Source organism: Sturnus vulgaris, chromosome 5 (assembly GCF_052056855.1).
Source record: "Sturnus vulgaris isolate bStuVul1 chromosome 5, bStuVul1.hap1, whole genome shotgun sequence".
Taxonomy (NCBI): domain Eukaryota; kingdom Metazoa; phylum Chordata; class Aves; order Passeriformes; family Sturnidae; genus Sturnus; species Sturnus vulgaris.
This window is the reverse complement of record NC_142247.1, coordinates 53,137,053-53,152,501: the sequence shown is the minus strand read 5'-3', so window position 1 is coordinate 53,152,501 and position 15,449 is coordinate 53,137,053. Positions and strand designations below refer to the sequence as shown.

At 38.0% G+C, this 15,449-nt stretch overlaps 1 long non-coding RNA gene across 2 annotated transcripts in view; it reads right to left on the bottom strand.

The window, feature by feature from the left end:
* LOC148223712 (uncharacterized) overlaps nucleotides 1-15,449 on the bottom strand; it is a 70,753-nt gene that overhangs the window by 49,641 nt on the left and 5,663 nt on the right. For both annotated transcript variants that reach the window (XR_015804027.1, XR_015804028.1), the window contains exons 2-3: nucleotides 12,040-12,157; nucleotides 3,804-3,855 (exon numbers count right to left, since the gene is read on the bottom strand). This is a non-coding gene — a long non-coding RNA (uncharacterized LOC148223712). The remainder of the gene's footprint in view (nucleotides 1-3,803; nucleotides 3,856-12,039; nucleotides 12,158-15,449) is intronic.

Here is a 15,449-nt window from a genome sequence, read left to right as displayed (position 1 = left end):
GGATGGTCCAGGCCCTCAACAAATCTCAACCCTTCTCTTTAGTGAGAAAGAGGAAAAACAAATGTGGAACAGGAAGGGAAGAACAAAGAATCATCTTTTCCTCAATAGTGAGAATCCTTGCCCTTCTGGGTGGTTTCCAGAGTCCTTGCCCGGAAAAGCAAGGCCAAAAACGAAGGACCCAGCCACTTTCAGCAGAAGTATGCACACCTGTGTGATGCTGGGCTGTCTTAGAACATTGTTCAAATCTTCAGCTTTCTCTCCCAGAGCCACTCCTTGGGGCTGTCTGCAAACTAAGGCAGGAGTCGCTGCTTTGGCTGCTCTCCAGAAATTCTGAGGTATCTGAAAGGGAGTACAAGGAGGGTACTGTGCAGCTATATCGTATTTATCTTATCACTTGCATGAAGCATCAGAATCAGGCCCCAGAGTGTGTGAAACAGAAAGTTGACTTCTGAGTAGAAAAATCTGATGTTTCATCTATCTTTTTATAACTAATTAATATTTATAACTAATTAATATTACAATACCAAAATAGATAGATCTGCTTTTGTTTGTAGAGTTTTCTTGGATTTTCATTTATACTGCAAGAATGGACCAGTTCCATCAGTTTTTATTGATTTAGAATTTCATAGGAATTTTTGCCAGTGTACTGATTAGTTTTGATATCAGAACTGGCACCTTAATGCCTTGCTGCTACCAATTTCTGGCGTCTAACAGTGATTAATAGATACCTAAATGGAGATAAATTAGTATGGTGGGGTTTTCATCTGGTTTGGTTTTTTTTTCCTTACATAGCAGAAAAAATTATTTACTAGATATATCAGGGAATTTATAGTTCACTCATGTTTTGACATAATTTAAACCCATTTCTGCTATAATTGCTTTCATAGCACTCTGGAGTTCAAAGGGGCAGAAAGGGTTTCTTTGACTAAGCATGTTTCTGGCAGTGGGTAAATGAGCTGAAGATTAATGATGACTTTTCTGAATTGTAATATCTGAAACTCTTTATAAAACTCGTGTCTGAGAATTAAGAAAGACATAGATTTTTGCCTAATGAATTACTATCTTCTGTTTGTTATGAAACTCTTGGTTAACACTTGATCTAGTTACTTTTACCAACTTATTTGATCAGAAAGCTGAGGGCCTCCTTCAGCAGGGTCACTGTTTTCATCTGGATAGCTGGTGGTTTCACTTCAAGGATTCAGTAAGATTGCATGTTACTCATTAAGAAAATCTGCCCCTTGTCTAATCAGAAGCATATGCATCTTCTGGAAATCCAGGGTCAGATTCAGCTTCTCTGCAATGGGACTCTCGTTCCAGCAGCTCTTTATCTTATATCTAGAAGTTACATAGTGGTCAAAATTATAGCTTGCATGCTTCTCTGACAGTGGAATATATAGGGCCTTCTATCTCAAAATGCCAGCATAGTTCAACTGCAATAAGATTTGTGCTTCAGCACTTTGCACCCTGAAGGGCACTTGCAAGAGAGGAGATAATGCCTACCATTTGTCTTTTAAGTGAAATAATTTAATTATTATAATTTTATATTACTGGTTTAGTGTATTCAGGAGGAGGGTGATCTTTCCTCTTTGAACACTAAGGCCAATGTTAATTTCCTATTGGATATTTATTTTAAGGAACCTTGTATCTTCACTCTGCTGGTGGTGCTGTGGTGGTAGTCATTTCATGCTGGATGCTAATACAAGCTTCTGATACAGAAAGGGTCTCCAAATCTTAATGTATTAATGGGAATCAGTTCATGTATACGTAAAACTGCAGCATTTTGTCAGAATGCAGCCTCTTTTTTCTGGTGTGCTACAGCATGTTGTCGTATATAAGCTACAGCTTATACCTGAGGTAAGACTGGTTGTGTAGGCCATACAGCTTGTTCAGGACTGTAAAATTAGCATTTCTTCCCCAAAACCTGAGGGGTTAATGTGAAGATTATACAGATTTTCCTCCTCTGCAGTGTGGTGGTCCTGCCATGTCTTCTCCAAACAGACAAAGAATTATCATGCTCCCATCACACAGGCAAAAGTGGTTTGACATTTGAGAATTGAGACTTTTTTTCCTTCATCATTTTTATTCATGGAGCTATGCCATCCATCTGGACTTCTGGTTTTAATCTTGGCCTGAGTTGAAACTTATATTGTTTCTCCACTTCTCAATGTTTACAATGAATCTGCTTTGCCAGTAAGCAGCAGAAGTGAGGGTTGACCTGATCTCATTTGGAAATGCTGTCAAGTGCAAAATTTGAGATCCCTTCTGCCCACGCAAGGCAACACCTTCTAGCTGGTCCTTCCTGTAAGGTGACTTGCTTGCTTAGAGCTGAGCTCTGTGCTTAAAAGCATTTGGCAAGTGCAATGCACACCTGAGAGTAGCACAAGGCCCACTTACAGCCCTCTGCAGATGGAAGCTGCTTATTTGTTTAGAAAATAGAGGCTATTGCTTAACTAGCGATATTTCAGTCACATCCATGGCAACAGGCTTTGAGAGACAAAGCAGGTCTTCACCAGAACACACAGCAGCTTGAAAACAGCATGGAGATAATTTTACATAGCAACAATATGAAGTTTCCATTAACTTTTGAATTTTACCTCTTAGTTAGCTGATGATTTCATCAGTGAAGTAATGGCTATTCTGCTAACCATTTATTAGCAAATTGGCATTGATTTCTTTCAGTTGCCAGGCATCCCTTGTTTTTGTAATGACTGGGGATCTGCCAGCACAGTGTGGTTGCCCTTTCCCTCCTCTGCCCACACAATCTGTCAGGTGCCTTGCAATGATAACTGTATTTAAGGGGTAGCAACATTTGGAAATTACGGCCTAGTTCAATGGTACTGCAATTTTTCTATCTATTCCCAGACATCAAAGGAATCTGTAGCAAGTTACATCCATGTTTGTGATTGAATATGAATGAATATGAAAGTATTTGGAAGTGATGAAATATGGTTGATGTGGCTTTTTGTTGTCCTATCCCCCAGGTTTTTTTAACTGGTTCTTGAGAAGCAGAGCAAACCTTGATAGATCTTCACAAAATTATAGTTCTTTCTGCTTTTGCTCATGGGTGTTTGTGTCCAGTATTCCTACAAAGCTTCTGGGAAAGACAGGTGTTCTAATATTCAAGTCATGGGCAAGTACTGCAATTTTATCCTCTTATTTCATCATTGTACCCTATTTTGCCTAATAATTGCATCAAGATAGTAAGAGCATAAAGTACCAAATTCATAATCTCCTATTGTTCATGCTTTCAGATGATGTGGCATTTTTTTAAACACAGTTAATTTTGAGAGCTGAAAAGGAATCCAGTTTTAGAGCAGAACCCCAAAATACTGTTGTAGCCCTATTAAGAACCACTTAGCCATAAGGTAGCTGCAAAACATCCTTGCTTTTAGACTGAAAACAAGGTCCTCTTGAAAACTACTCCCTCAATTATATTCTTTCAGTTAAATACATAGGCTACTTTACAGACATTGTTGGCAAACCAAAGGCTGCTATAGAAGCCACTCGCTCAGCAAACAGGAAATATTCTAGACATCCATCTATCCATTTATATATATATGCATCTATATATCTCACAGAATCACAGAATGGCTCAGGTTGGAAGGGACCCCAGTGGATCATCTCGTCCACCCTCCCTGCTCATGCAGGGTCATCCCAGAGCACAGGCATTGCATCCAGGTAGTTCTTGAATATCTCCAGTGAGGGAGACTCCACAACTGCTCTGTGCAGCCTGTTCCAGTGCATGGTCATTGCACAGTAAAGAACTTCTTCCTCGTATTCAGGTAGAACTTCCACACACCCACCTTGTTGTTGCTCAGACAGAGACACACCTCCTCTGCTTTGCCATTGCTGCACCTAGACACACAAAGAGGCACAGTGAAAGCTCCAGGTGTCACCATCACTTGTAAGGAGTCTTATCACCATTTAGTCTGTCCTCAGACCTTGCTTCCATGTAGCACTCTCAGGAACTTCCCTGAACGTCTGCTCTACTATCTCATTAGTTTCAGTGTTAGGAACAATTTTCATAATTCCACATGTTCAGAACATTTTATTCTCTTCAGTTCTTTCACTGTGGTTTTTCTTGGCTGTAAGAAAATCAAATCCTTAGACACCTAATACATATTTTTTCCTTATACAATTTGCTGAGATGAAAAATTCTAACTTTTTAATTGTATAGGTACTGAAAAAAAATTAGGAGAAGCTCTGTAAACAGTCCCATATTCAAAATATTTTTTGGAATGTTCAAAGTTGAAAAGGTCAGGCACATTTAATCCCTTACACTTCCTGCAGGAGAAGTTCTTCCTTCTCCTTCACTCCTTAAACAAGTAATCCCTCAAGTCTGGTAAACATTACAATTTCAAGACCACAATACTAATACTAATACAATACTAATTGTTATATTTCATTATCTGAAGAATGAATGAAAGTTATTAGCATTTTTGTTGCTAGATTAGAGACAAATGACAGACCATTTAATTTTTGTGAAGCCTGGATATTTTAAACAAGTCAGTGAAGCAGAGTCCTTTGAAAAGCCAGGGTTAGAAACTTTTCCCTTTCTCTTGAAGTAATACTCTTTGCCTGACTGTGACAAAAATTCTCACCATAATGAAATGAATTGTGAGGATTCTGTCCTGTTAAGCAGGGAAAGGAACCATTTTTAATTAAAATTTTTCTGTAGTTTAGCCTGCTGGAATTTTTCTATAGTTTAGCCTGTCAGCAAGTCCACTGAGGACCAGAGAAAAGAAAGAGAGCAGAGAAACAGAAATGACAGGGCATACTGAAAATGAGATGAAAAAAGAAAACACTGGAAAACTTAATTTTTCCTGTGAAAAAGCAAACAATGGAGAAACACTGCAAAAAGAAACCTTACCAAAAAATAATGTAAATGCAAAGTTAGTTAGAATTAAGTGAATTAGTAGAAGAGTGCAATGTGTGTTTTGGGTTATACTCAGCTGTAAATCACTCCACTGCCAGAGTTTGACATAGCCACTGTTTGCACCACATCAGTCATTAGCTGTAAACCAAGTATATTCAGCCATAGACATTAGTCAACGTTAAATTGCATTAGGTAAGGAGCTTCCTAGCTAATTATTGTATTTATAGTCCCATTGCTTGCAGTACTGATAACAGTGGGCATGGACTCAACAAGAATGTTGTTTTGCAGTTTATTCTGTTCTGACTGTGAGTTTTAATTGGGTTTTCTCATTTTTTTCTTTTTTTTTTAAGAGATTTGTCTTAATTGCAATGGCCATTTCCACAATACCTCTGACTTCCTCCACAAGTCTGCATGTGCCTCTCTCAGAGTTTGATGATGCCATTCAGATGCAGGGGATACTATCAGATTTTTGCAGTCTTTTTTCAGGGAGCAGGGCTGATGTGTCACCTCCACCTTGGAGGAGGTAGCCAGGGTGCAAAGCAGACTGCTGAGGTGACAGAAATGTGGCAGTAACAGCACAGCCCTGGTGATGATGCCAGGTCTTTTTGTGTAAGTGTCTGGGTTTACTGAATTTGCTGTGTGGCCTCTCAAGAGACAAGGCAGGTGAGGCAGATATTAACAGAATTAATGGCTTTTAGCAAGGCTATGGACAGCACAGTTCCTTTTGCCTGCAAGGCTGAGCAGCAGGGCCTAACTAATCTTACCCCTAGTGCTGGCCACCAAAAAGCCAGTTGGTCCACACAACTGAGAAATTTTGAGCCAGTCAGATTTAACACTTGATTTGTTGCTACAGATTCACTTAAATAGAAACTTAATTGGCTCAGCCATCTGGAAAGAAGACAAGATGGGGGCACTTGCTCTTGAGGGAGTGTGCTGAGGGACTGGGCAGGTTCAAGAGCTGTCAGGGAAGGCCAGAGATCAGGATCAGGTAGAGGTAGGAAAGGTAGAGAAAAGGATCAGGGCAGAGGTTGGAACTTTTAGCTCAGAGATGGGAACTGCTGCAAAGAGCACAGAGCAGCTGGCCAGCCCTGACAGGGACAGAGGAAAAATTGTCCACAACAGAGGGCTGTGCAGAATTTGCTCTGGTCAGGAAGCCACAAAACTAGCTAAATCAACATCAGAATAAAGGACTGTTTTGGAGATGGAGAGGTCCAAGTAAAAAGGTAATATTTACTTATTTAATTTTCCTAGCATATTAAGTAGTTGGTTATTTTCTATTTAAAATATTAGTCTACTCACTTTATATTATAATAAATCCTATTTGGTTTAGGGGAGTTGTTTGTTTGTAAAGCTTTCAAGCCCTTCAGTTGCCTTTGAGGAGACCTATATGAAAGCAGTTTACAGAGGACACTTGAACACTGTGGGAAGCTTGCAGTCTGATCTCTCAGCAGAGATTGGGGTATTCCCTAGCCCCCCCAGTACTAAGCTGAGTTTGGCTGAAGACCAGATTGTTATAATACAGATTATTTGTCTCCTTGGTTGCTCTGCAACCAGCAACAGCAGGTTTCCTGTTGTTAGATCACCCTGACACTCTGCAAAGGAATGTGGAGACATTGGACCTTGTGACAGAGGAATTTGCAGACTGCTTAAGTAGCCAGGAGAGTTTTCAGAATCTGACAGAAATTCTCATTAACCTCCCATTTTAATTGTTCAGAATACCTGGGGAAAGTGGTGTTTATTTAGACAGCCACACAACATATTTATCTTTTAAGAGACATCACGACCACTCTGCATCCTTGGCTGCAGTGGATGAGCAGCACTTACTATCTGCACACAGTAGTGCACAAGGACTCAAAGTGAAATGGGAGCCCATTGATGGAGCTGTTAACACACGGCAGAAATCTCTATTTCACACTGTCTTGACCTCAGCAGCCAGAAGAGACTGGTCTGGTTTTGAAAGGCAAGCTGTCAGCTCTGCTCTGGATCAGGGCTGCAGAGCTGGGCGGGCAGGAGGAATGTGTCTGCTTGCCAATGATTGCTGTTAACCAGCAGCTGCCTCTTCCCAGGGAAGAGCAACCTACCTGGTGATGTTGTCCCGTCAGGAAAAGCTGATGTTTGGGATGAGCCAGGATTAAGTTGTGCCTGTCTTATTAGTGGAGATAGAAAAAGGGAGTCGTATTGCCCTCATCAGGGGTTAAAACAGAGAGAGCTCAAACAGTTAGTTCTGCATCAATTTGGCCCCGAGTATCAAAGCTGGGAATGCAAGTTGTTTTCGAGAAGTATTTCCTTTGTATTGAAAAATAATTGTTTCTACAGAGATCTTAAGCTGCTGAATCAGGTAGAAAACAGTTTTTATAGCATAAGGGTAGTTAAGCAGGAGCGTTATGGATTTTTTTTTTATATCAAAGTTACTGTGTCACACATCAGGAAAGTAAAGGAAAGAATGATTTTGTTGAAATCCAGACAATTTGTTTAAAGTGTGTCCAAGAGTTGGCCAACAACCTAATTTGAGCTACTGTTGTTCAGTTTGCTCTGTTAAGAATCCAGCCCTTGGGAGCCCTGGCTCCCAGAGCTGGAGCTGGAATCCAGAGCTGATGTGCCCTGCTACCCAGCAGCATGCAAAAACATCTTTTACCCTGAGCTATGTTCTTCTGCCTTCTTCATAAGTAAAGTTATAATCATGCAGGATATGTTTTAGAAAAAAATGACCCTGTTCTGAAAAAGTCAGAAAAAAATATAATTTTTGGTGGTAGTTTTAGTTATTGTTCCACTATTGTTGGATGAATTTAATTTTATTTTGGGGGAGAGGGATGGTGGAGAAGGAAACATATACTGGGATTTGATTCGGAAGAGCTGTGAAGATAGGAAGTTTGCCAGGATATCTGAAACTCATTCCTACCATTTGAACCTGTAAATCTTTTACAGAGCTATATATATGTAAATTGGCTGATTGTTAATCTTTGCAAAGATTAAGAATAGAGGTGATGACCTGAAGCCAGGTTAAAGGGGCCAGTGATTGATGTCTCTCCATAACTAATTTCAGTGACGAATTCCAGGTTGCCATACTTTACATATTTGTGGTGGTGTATTTCTCTCCCCTTTATCCTTCATGTTTTTCTGGGACTTGGAAATATACAGCTAATGAAGCCTTTCATATAATTGAAAAACATACTGTTAGTTTGTAATACATAGAAGATGTTTCCGGTTTTTTGATCCATAAAATATGCTTTTGCCACTTTCTTCCTGATTCACACCCACTGGATCTGGTGGTTTGACTTCCCAGATGCAAGCAGATCCTTCAGGCAAATGAGTCAGTAGGGCTGGCAAAGGTTGTGTGTTTCCAGGTCACAGGAACTGTCAATATAGAAACTCACCTTTGTTTTTAATCAGATAAAAACTAGATTAAAAGAAAAAAAAAACCTATTTCATGTTAGAAAGTTAAGAGAGGGGGAACACTTATTTCTAAGCACGAGGTGTTTCCAAAATTAAATTGTTCAGCTGATATTGGCTTTGGGAGCAGCTGCTGGGAATCTGAACAAGTTCTTATGCATTGCTCTCACTGATATGAAATAATCTATAATCATTTATTCCTACTTCATATCTGCCACACGAGGCTAGTAGCTGACGTTGCAAATCCATCTCCAAATTTTTTGTTGAAATCACTTGTTGAAGAGGCCTTGCCCAGCACTGATGTAAACTTGCTTGAGCCCATTAATGCTGGGGGCTCAGCCTCATATGACTGAACTGGCTGGCTTGGAGGCTCAAAATTACATTCAATAACAAAATAATAGTATCTTTATGCATGTTTTATATATCCTCTTAAGTTCAATTAAGAATTCTGATTCTTCACACAAAAATGGCATAGCTATGCAATATTAATTTAGAGCTAGCTTTGAACCTGAAAAAGGTAATTATATCAGAATAAAGGAGAAGGGAATGGTGCAAGTCAAACCTCATGATTAGTACTCCTTGATCTCTCATGCTGTTAGAATTTAATATTGAACCAAATTAAAATGAAACAAATTAGAAGAGCTCTAAAATATGGTTCAGTGCAACTCTGAACCTCATCTCTGAGCTTGGTCTATTTAAAAATAAATATTAATGGTTAAGCAATTATGATTAATCTTTTTCTCCTCTGTATTACTTTAATAAACACATTACAGAAATCAAAGTGGGATTTTTAGTGTGATTTCACATCGGAATTTTAGTCTTTACTCACTAGAATATGTTTTCCTTTACTGTTGAATAAATGACATATGCTCTTTTGTTAGGAGGCTGATCTACATCCCACAAGAAATCATTTTTTTGCAAGGAAAAAAAACATTTGCAACATGGCCTATAAGTCTCATGTTACCTAAAACACGAGACATTAAGGGGATTGCTCCCGAACTCAATGAAACCTCCTTACCTAAATTAAGAAGGATGCATGCTAATTCATGCAGATTAATTCTGTGGATGTGAGAGAATTTGCACTTGGTCAGTTTTCAGCTCATGACTTTTTCAAAAGTAATTTTTCAGGTGATTTTTTTCCTGCCTCTCTATTACTCCCTCAGATAATTCCTGTGATAGTAAAATAAGTAATCTATGAAAATACATTCCTATCAAGCAAAATTTACTCTTCAGAGTTGAGCTGCTTTTCTTTAACATGACAGCAGTATGCCTTTGTGCATGGGCAATCTAAGCAGTGAGACAATGCAGATGAAGATAGAAATATCCCAGCACTGCTTCTGAATTTTGGACTATACCTAAGATATGCTATTCATGACATAGCTACCCTAATATTCTATGATTAATTTCAGTAGATAGTAAAATATGTACCCATGGTTATAGGCAGGAAGAGGAAAGCAGAGACTGTCTTCACCACTTCTACTCCACCCTGGAGGAGGTTATTTGGCTGCAGACTCCTCTCATTGCTGCTGTTTCAGCCTGAAATTTAACTTTGTTAACAGTAAATTTCCTCAGCCATGCTGAAAGGGGCTGGAGATGTGAAATGCATACTTAAGAAGACTGATAGAAAAGATTTTCCCCTAAACTCAAAAGTATTATGAAGTCAAATATTTACACATTATAAGATGCATTGATTCATGTGGTATTTTTACATTTATGACAAGCAGATACTATTCAGAAGAACAAAATATTAATGTGAAGTTTTGGGTCAAGGTGGGAGAAGATCTAATAAATAATTATATTATCTAATAAAGAACACCTAATAAAGAATTATTATATCACCAGGGGGGAAAATGTGAGAACTTACAAAGTGTATTAATAAAATGGAAATATAAATGTATTTTACTGAAATGAAGCAAATTGTTAAAATCATTAGTAATTAAAAAAAAAGAAAAAAGTAAGATTAAATCTAGGAATGATTGGTTTATAATAATTACACCACTGAGAAATTTAATATAGTTACTTCTATCGATTAAAAGTTCCTACATAATTTTCACAAACTACCTTCATTCTATTTTGTGTTTCACCAGCATAAATTTATCCAAGGAAGTGAATTGGAACTTTGCTCTAAGTCAAGCATAATAGTTAATGGTTTTGATTAATTAACATCTTTCCTCAACAGTAACACAAGTAATCAAACATCTTAGATAAAAGCCCAGCATGGTTGATGACATTAGCATGTCATCATCACATAGACAACATCAATTATGAGAAATATAATTCTTCCAATTATCTGTCATCGCCTGGAATAATTAAAAATGAAAAAAACTAGCAAACAATTGGGTAAAGGATTTAAATACTTTTCTTTCTCGTATTGCGTCTCAACAGACATCATTATGGTACTACTGACTCACATTTTATTTGATAAAAGTCCACATAAAAGATTTTGCTGTCATGATGGGAAATCCCCTGCAAACAAATATACCTTTCATAATGCCACTGTTGACAGGATTTTTTCCTGCTGCTTTTGCATTCTGTAGAAAAGCAAGCATAGATTCATTTGGGTTGGAAAGGAATTTTAAAGAAGATCAAGTCCATCTCCTGCTGTGGGCAGTGACATCTTTTACTAGACCAGGTTGTTGAAAGCTCATCCAAGCTGGCCTTGAATGTATAGACTTCCAAAAATTGAGACCCTTATCTGGGAGTTATATCATGCAACTAATTTTAAAACAAAATTCCTCCTCCAAAATTAAAAGAATCGAAAGTATAGTATGATGTTTTATCAGAGGACACCTAGTTTTTTTGCAGCTCAGAAAATTTACTGGCAATTGTGGACTACTTTCAGACATACATTTTGAAATTCATTACCAAGTTTGTGTTTTGTAAGTTTGAGGAATGTTATTAGCACTTCATGAAATGAAGTCTTACAAATCTGTGTTCACTCTACCAGAGTCTCTATCCTTTCATGAGGAATGTGCACATTTCCAATGAATTCTCCCAGGCTGTGAGAGTGTCTCTTCTGGTAAGAAGGCTTGTCCATGCAGCTCCACTACACGTTAAAGCTTTTGGTAGCCTTAGGTTCACACATCACCAACTACACATCATTCAACAAGAATAAACATGGAGCCATATTTGAAGGAGGCAAAAAATTGTTAAATTATAAATTAGGCTTCAAGGTTTGTGTTCTGATTTTATATTGGAGAACCTCTGTGCTATCATTGGAAGAGAGTATTTTGCTTCAGAAACCTGGAAGAATATACAGTGATTTCTGAAGCACTTGAACTGAAGCACTTGAACTGATTCAAAGAAAACAGCTCTAGTACAGGTCATCTTGAAAAATCATGACCCTAAGGTCCTTTAAGTACAGTGGGTTTCTATTCAAAGTGAAAAGGAACATGTTTACAACGAATACTGAACTTCTTACTCATTAAAATTTTCAATGTCAAATGATTGGATTTTGTTTCTTTTCAGTTTGTTTGCTTTTATACAGTAACGAGTGTGGAAGTCTATTCAACATGTCAGATTCTTTCCATTCAGAAATACAGACTGAATGTAGGACTAAAATGTGTTTCTTTTTTCATCACATGATGAAAATCGATTTAATCTGTGTTTTTGTGAACTACTTCTTCAAAAGGTGTCAATGATCTCTTCCAAAGAGAACTTTCACATATGTTCTGTAGTGTAGGAACAGAAATGTCTGGTAATATTACCATACTGTCTGTGAGGATAAAAAGATTTACAACTGTATTTTAAGATAAAGAGGTACTGCAACTTACAAGGCCATTGACAAGGTGTGGTGGGTTGACTCGGTTCAGCTAAGCACCACGCAGCTACTCAGCTGTTCTGATTCCAGTGGGACAGGAGAGACAATAGGAAGAACAAAGGTGAGAAGGCCTGTGGGTTAAAACCATGTAACAACTAAAATAAAGAGGAATAATAAAATGGATAAAAAATTAATACAAAAGTAAACACTGACCACCTCCTGCAAATAGGTCAATGCCCAGCCAGGCTCTGAGCAATGTCTCTCATCCCAAAATACCTCCCCCCCTCATCCGTTTTTATTGCTAAACCCGGTTTTATATGGCAGAAAATATCCCATTTAATCGGTTTGTGTCAGGTACCTTTGTTGTGTCCCCTCCTAACTTCTTGCACACCCTCAGCCAACTCACTGGGAGGCAGAGTGGGAATATCTTGATGCCATAGAAGGACGTCTCAGCAATAACCAAAACATAGGTGTGCTATCTACATTTTTAGTCACATTTTCAAAACATCACATGGTCCAAACCAGCACCATGACAGACCGCCATGAACAAAATCCATCCATCCCAGCTCAATCTCTAGTCCTTAGTCCGAGCTCAAGTCTTACACTATCCAATACAACCTTACTGAGCACCACTCTGTTTCCTGTCATGTGATACATATATATACAGATATGATTCTCATAGTCTATGGATCACCCCTGTAAAATATTCATAAAATGTCCGTTGGGTTGTTTGATACATGACTTGGGCTGCATGTGTTGTGGTGGTTGCTTAGGACATTGTGAGAGATTGTGTTAAATTGTTGGCTCATGTTGGGTCATCGCAGCGCTTGCCTGTCTCCTTGCAAGGCTCACTCTCCTTTGCTTCAGGTCATTCTTGACATAGTACTTCTTATAATATGCAAATCAAATTGCATTTTATTTTCCCCCAAGGTTTAATGTCCTTGGGCATAGAATAGATATCCACATTCTTCCACATTACCCATGCGTTGTACCCAGGTCTTTGAGCATATTGCCCTATAGCCCTGGCTCCAACACCCTTGGCACTGCTGACCTTGCGTGTCTGCACGTGTCTTCTGCCAGGGACTCCAGCAGAGTCCTGCTTCCTGGCAGTAGCATAGAGAACTTTTCTCTCATCTGATCCTGTCTGGAGTGGCCTATGGGGACTGTATGAACTAATGCTGCTAGATCTGTACAACAGTTTGTTGCTCAAGGCTTCAGTTCTCTTGGATCACTCGAGAGAGAACACACAAACAGACTGCAAGTCCTGGAATATGCATTCCACATAATCTCATAGAACCTAGGAAAGTTTATTTTTCTATTTGTTGACTAAGCAGTGGGAATGTAACTTCTGTCTCATTGTATCTGTTGGGGTGTGAGCTCTTTCCATCTCATTCCCCCATGGATCTCTCATACAAGGTCTTCTTTTGTTTTATTGAAAAATCAGCTTTTAGAACAACGTGAATTTTTCTTTCCTCTTTCTCAAACACTTTTGCTTTGTTGTGCCACACAACTATGTTTTGGAGCACAGGCCTTCTTCAAGTATTAAAGAGAAATAGCAGTCCTCAACCAAGCTGCAAATACAGCTATACCTCAGCATTAAAGGACTATTCCTACATGCTATTCTGAGGTCTGAAGAAATGAACTAGAAAATTGAACTACTGAGAAAATACATGAGGGATATCCACAGTTAACTCAAGACACAACAAAAATAAATTAAGCTTTCCAAGAAACCTTGAGATTAAGGGATCAATACTGACCCAGATCAGCTAACACTGGGTAGCATAACTAGAAATATTCTTTCTCCTTAGAAACTCTGCCTCTTTTAATTTTTTTCCAGTGTTGCAAATACGCGCTTATTTATTTTTCAAATTGAATAGATAACATTTTTTCATAATTGTTCAGTAACACCTCAAATCCATTAAAACCACTTTTGTCTTCACATGCAGAGCTATATGTTTAAAGTTCTTGTAAGCAGGATTGCGTATCCTCTCTTGTTCCTTCTTCCTGCCTGTAAGGAAAGTTTTGTCCCAGATTCCATTCTTTCAGAAAGCCTTCAGCTCTCCCCCATTAAACTTAGTCCACTGCACATCAATTCTCTCCCTGAGCATCCGTCGATCCATTCTCAGGTTACCTGTAGAAGCTTGATTGTCCAGAAATCTCAGCATAAGTTTGAAAGGAAACCTCTTCAGTGTAACCCCTTGTTCTGCCCTGACCATCTCTGATAGCTAACCACGGACCTGCAGACAGGTTTGAGAATTTCAATGTTGATTATGCAGGACAATTTCTACTCTTCATCAGCAATATTTTATTTGAATCAGTATTGGAAGTCTCTTTTCTCCTTTGTTCTGGACTTCTATGTTCACACAGCATTTTGCTATAACAGTGATTGTCTAAGAATGGTGAAAAAACATATTTTATGGTCTAGTATCAGCTAGAAGGTATTATATTTGTCCGGCTTATTACTAGCTTATTATTCAAAAACATTAGCAAAAATATGGGCTAGAAAACTAAGCAGAATAGACCTCTTAAGGATCCCATTTGAAATACATTCAAATATTAATCTAAAACAATTGCAACTGCTCTTCAAGAACAACTTTTTAAAAATTTGTACACACAGTCATAATTTCCCCTAGAGTATTTCTTCTGTGCTTGCCTCTGACTTGCTCTTAGTTTATCTAAAAAGTTTATTGAAGTAAAATAAAATGCATATAATTTACAGTTTTGGTCACTAAGTGAATTGCTCCAAGAAAAAAGAAAAGGAAATTGACTTCATGTGGCATATTTAATTTCCATTTATGTCTGATCAGTTTTCTAGAAACCTGTAATACTTTAAAGTTTTTCAAATATTTGGCATAACAAAATTTATTCAAATATATTCTAAAACAGTTCTCAGATTACTGTATGAATTATCACCCATGAATTATGTGTGAATTTCATCTGGAACTGTTGACTTGAGTACTTATATTAAATCTAAGTATTCACTACTCCCACATAGTGTGTTCAATTTTTTATATTAAAATTAATTTGACTTCCCTTTACCTTTATGAAAACTCAAGCAAAGAAAGGGTTGAGTACTCCAGCACTGCCTACAGTTTGTCTTCCCTTTTGCTTACTAAATCACTGTCCTCTCATTTCCATTTAGTTCTGATACTTTAATAGAAATTTTATGTGGCTTCTCCAGCTCAAATATACTTCATATCACAATCCTGAATTTATCAGCCTAAATGTTTGTTATTCCATTATAGAACAGTTTTTTCCCAGATCTCACACAATTCTATTTTGACTTTTGGATATTTGAAAATTTCTTAATTCTGTCTCTGAATTTTTAAACTAGTTCGTCTTTATATAGTTAGAACAGCCCCTTTCAAAAGTTACCAGTTCACTTGAACATCTTTAATCCCTTGTATTATCTTCCCAGGAAGT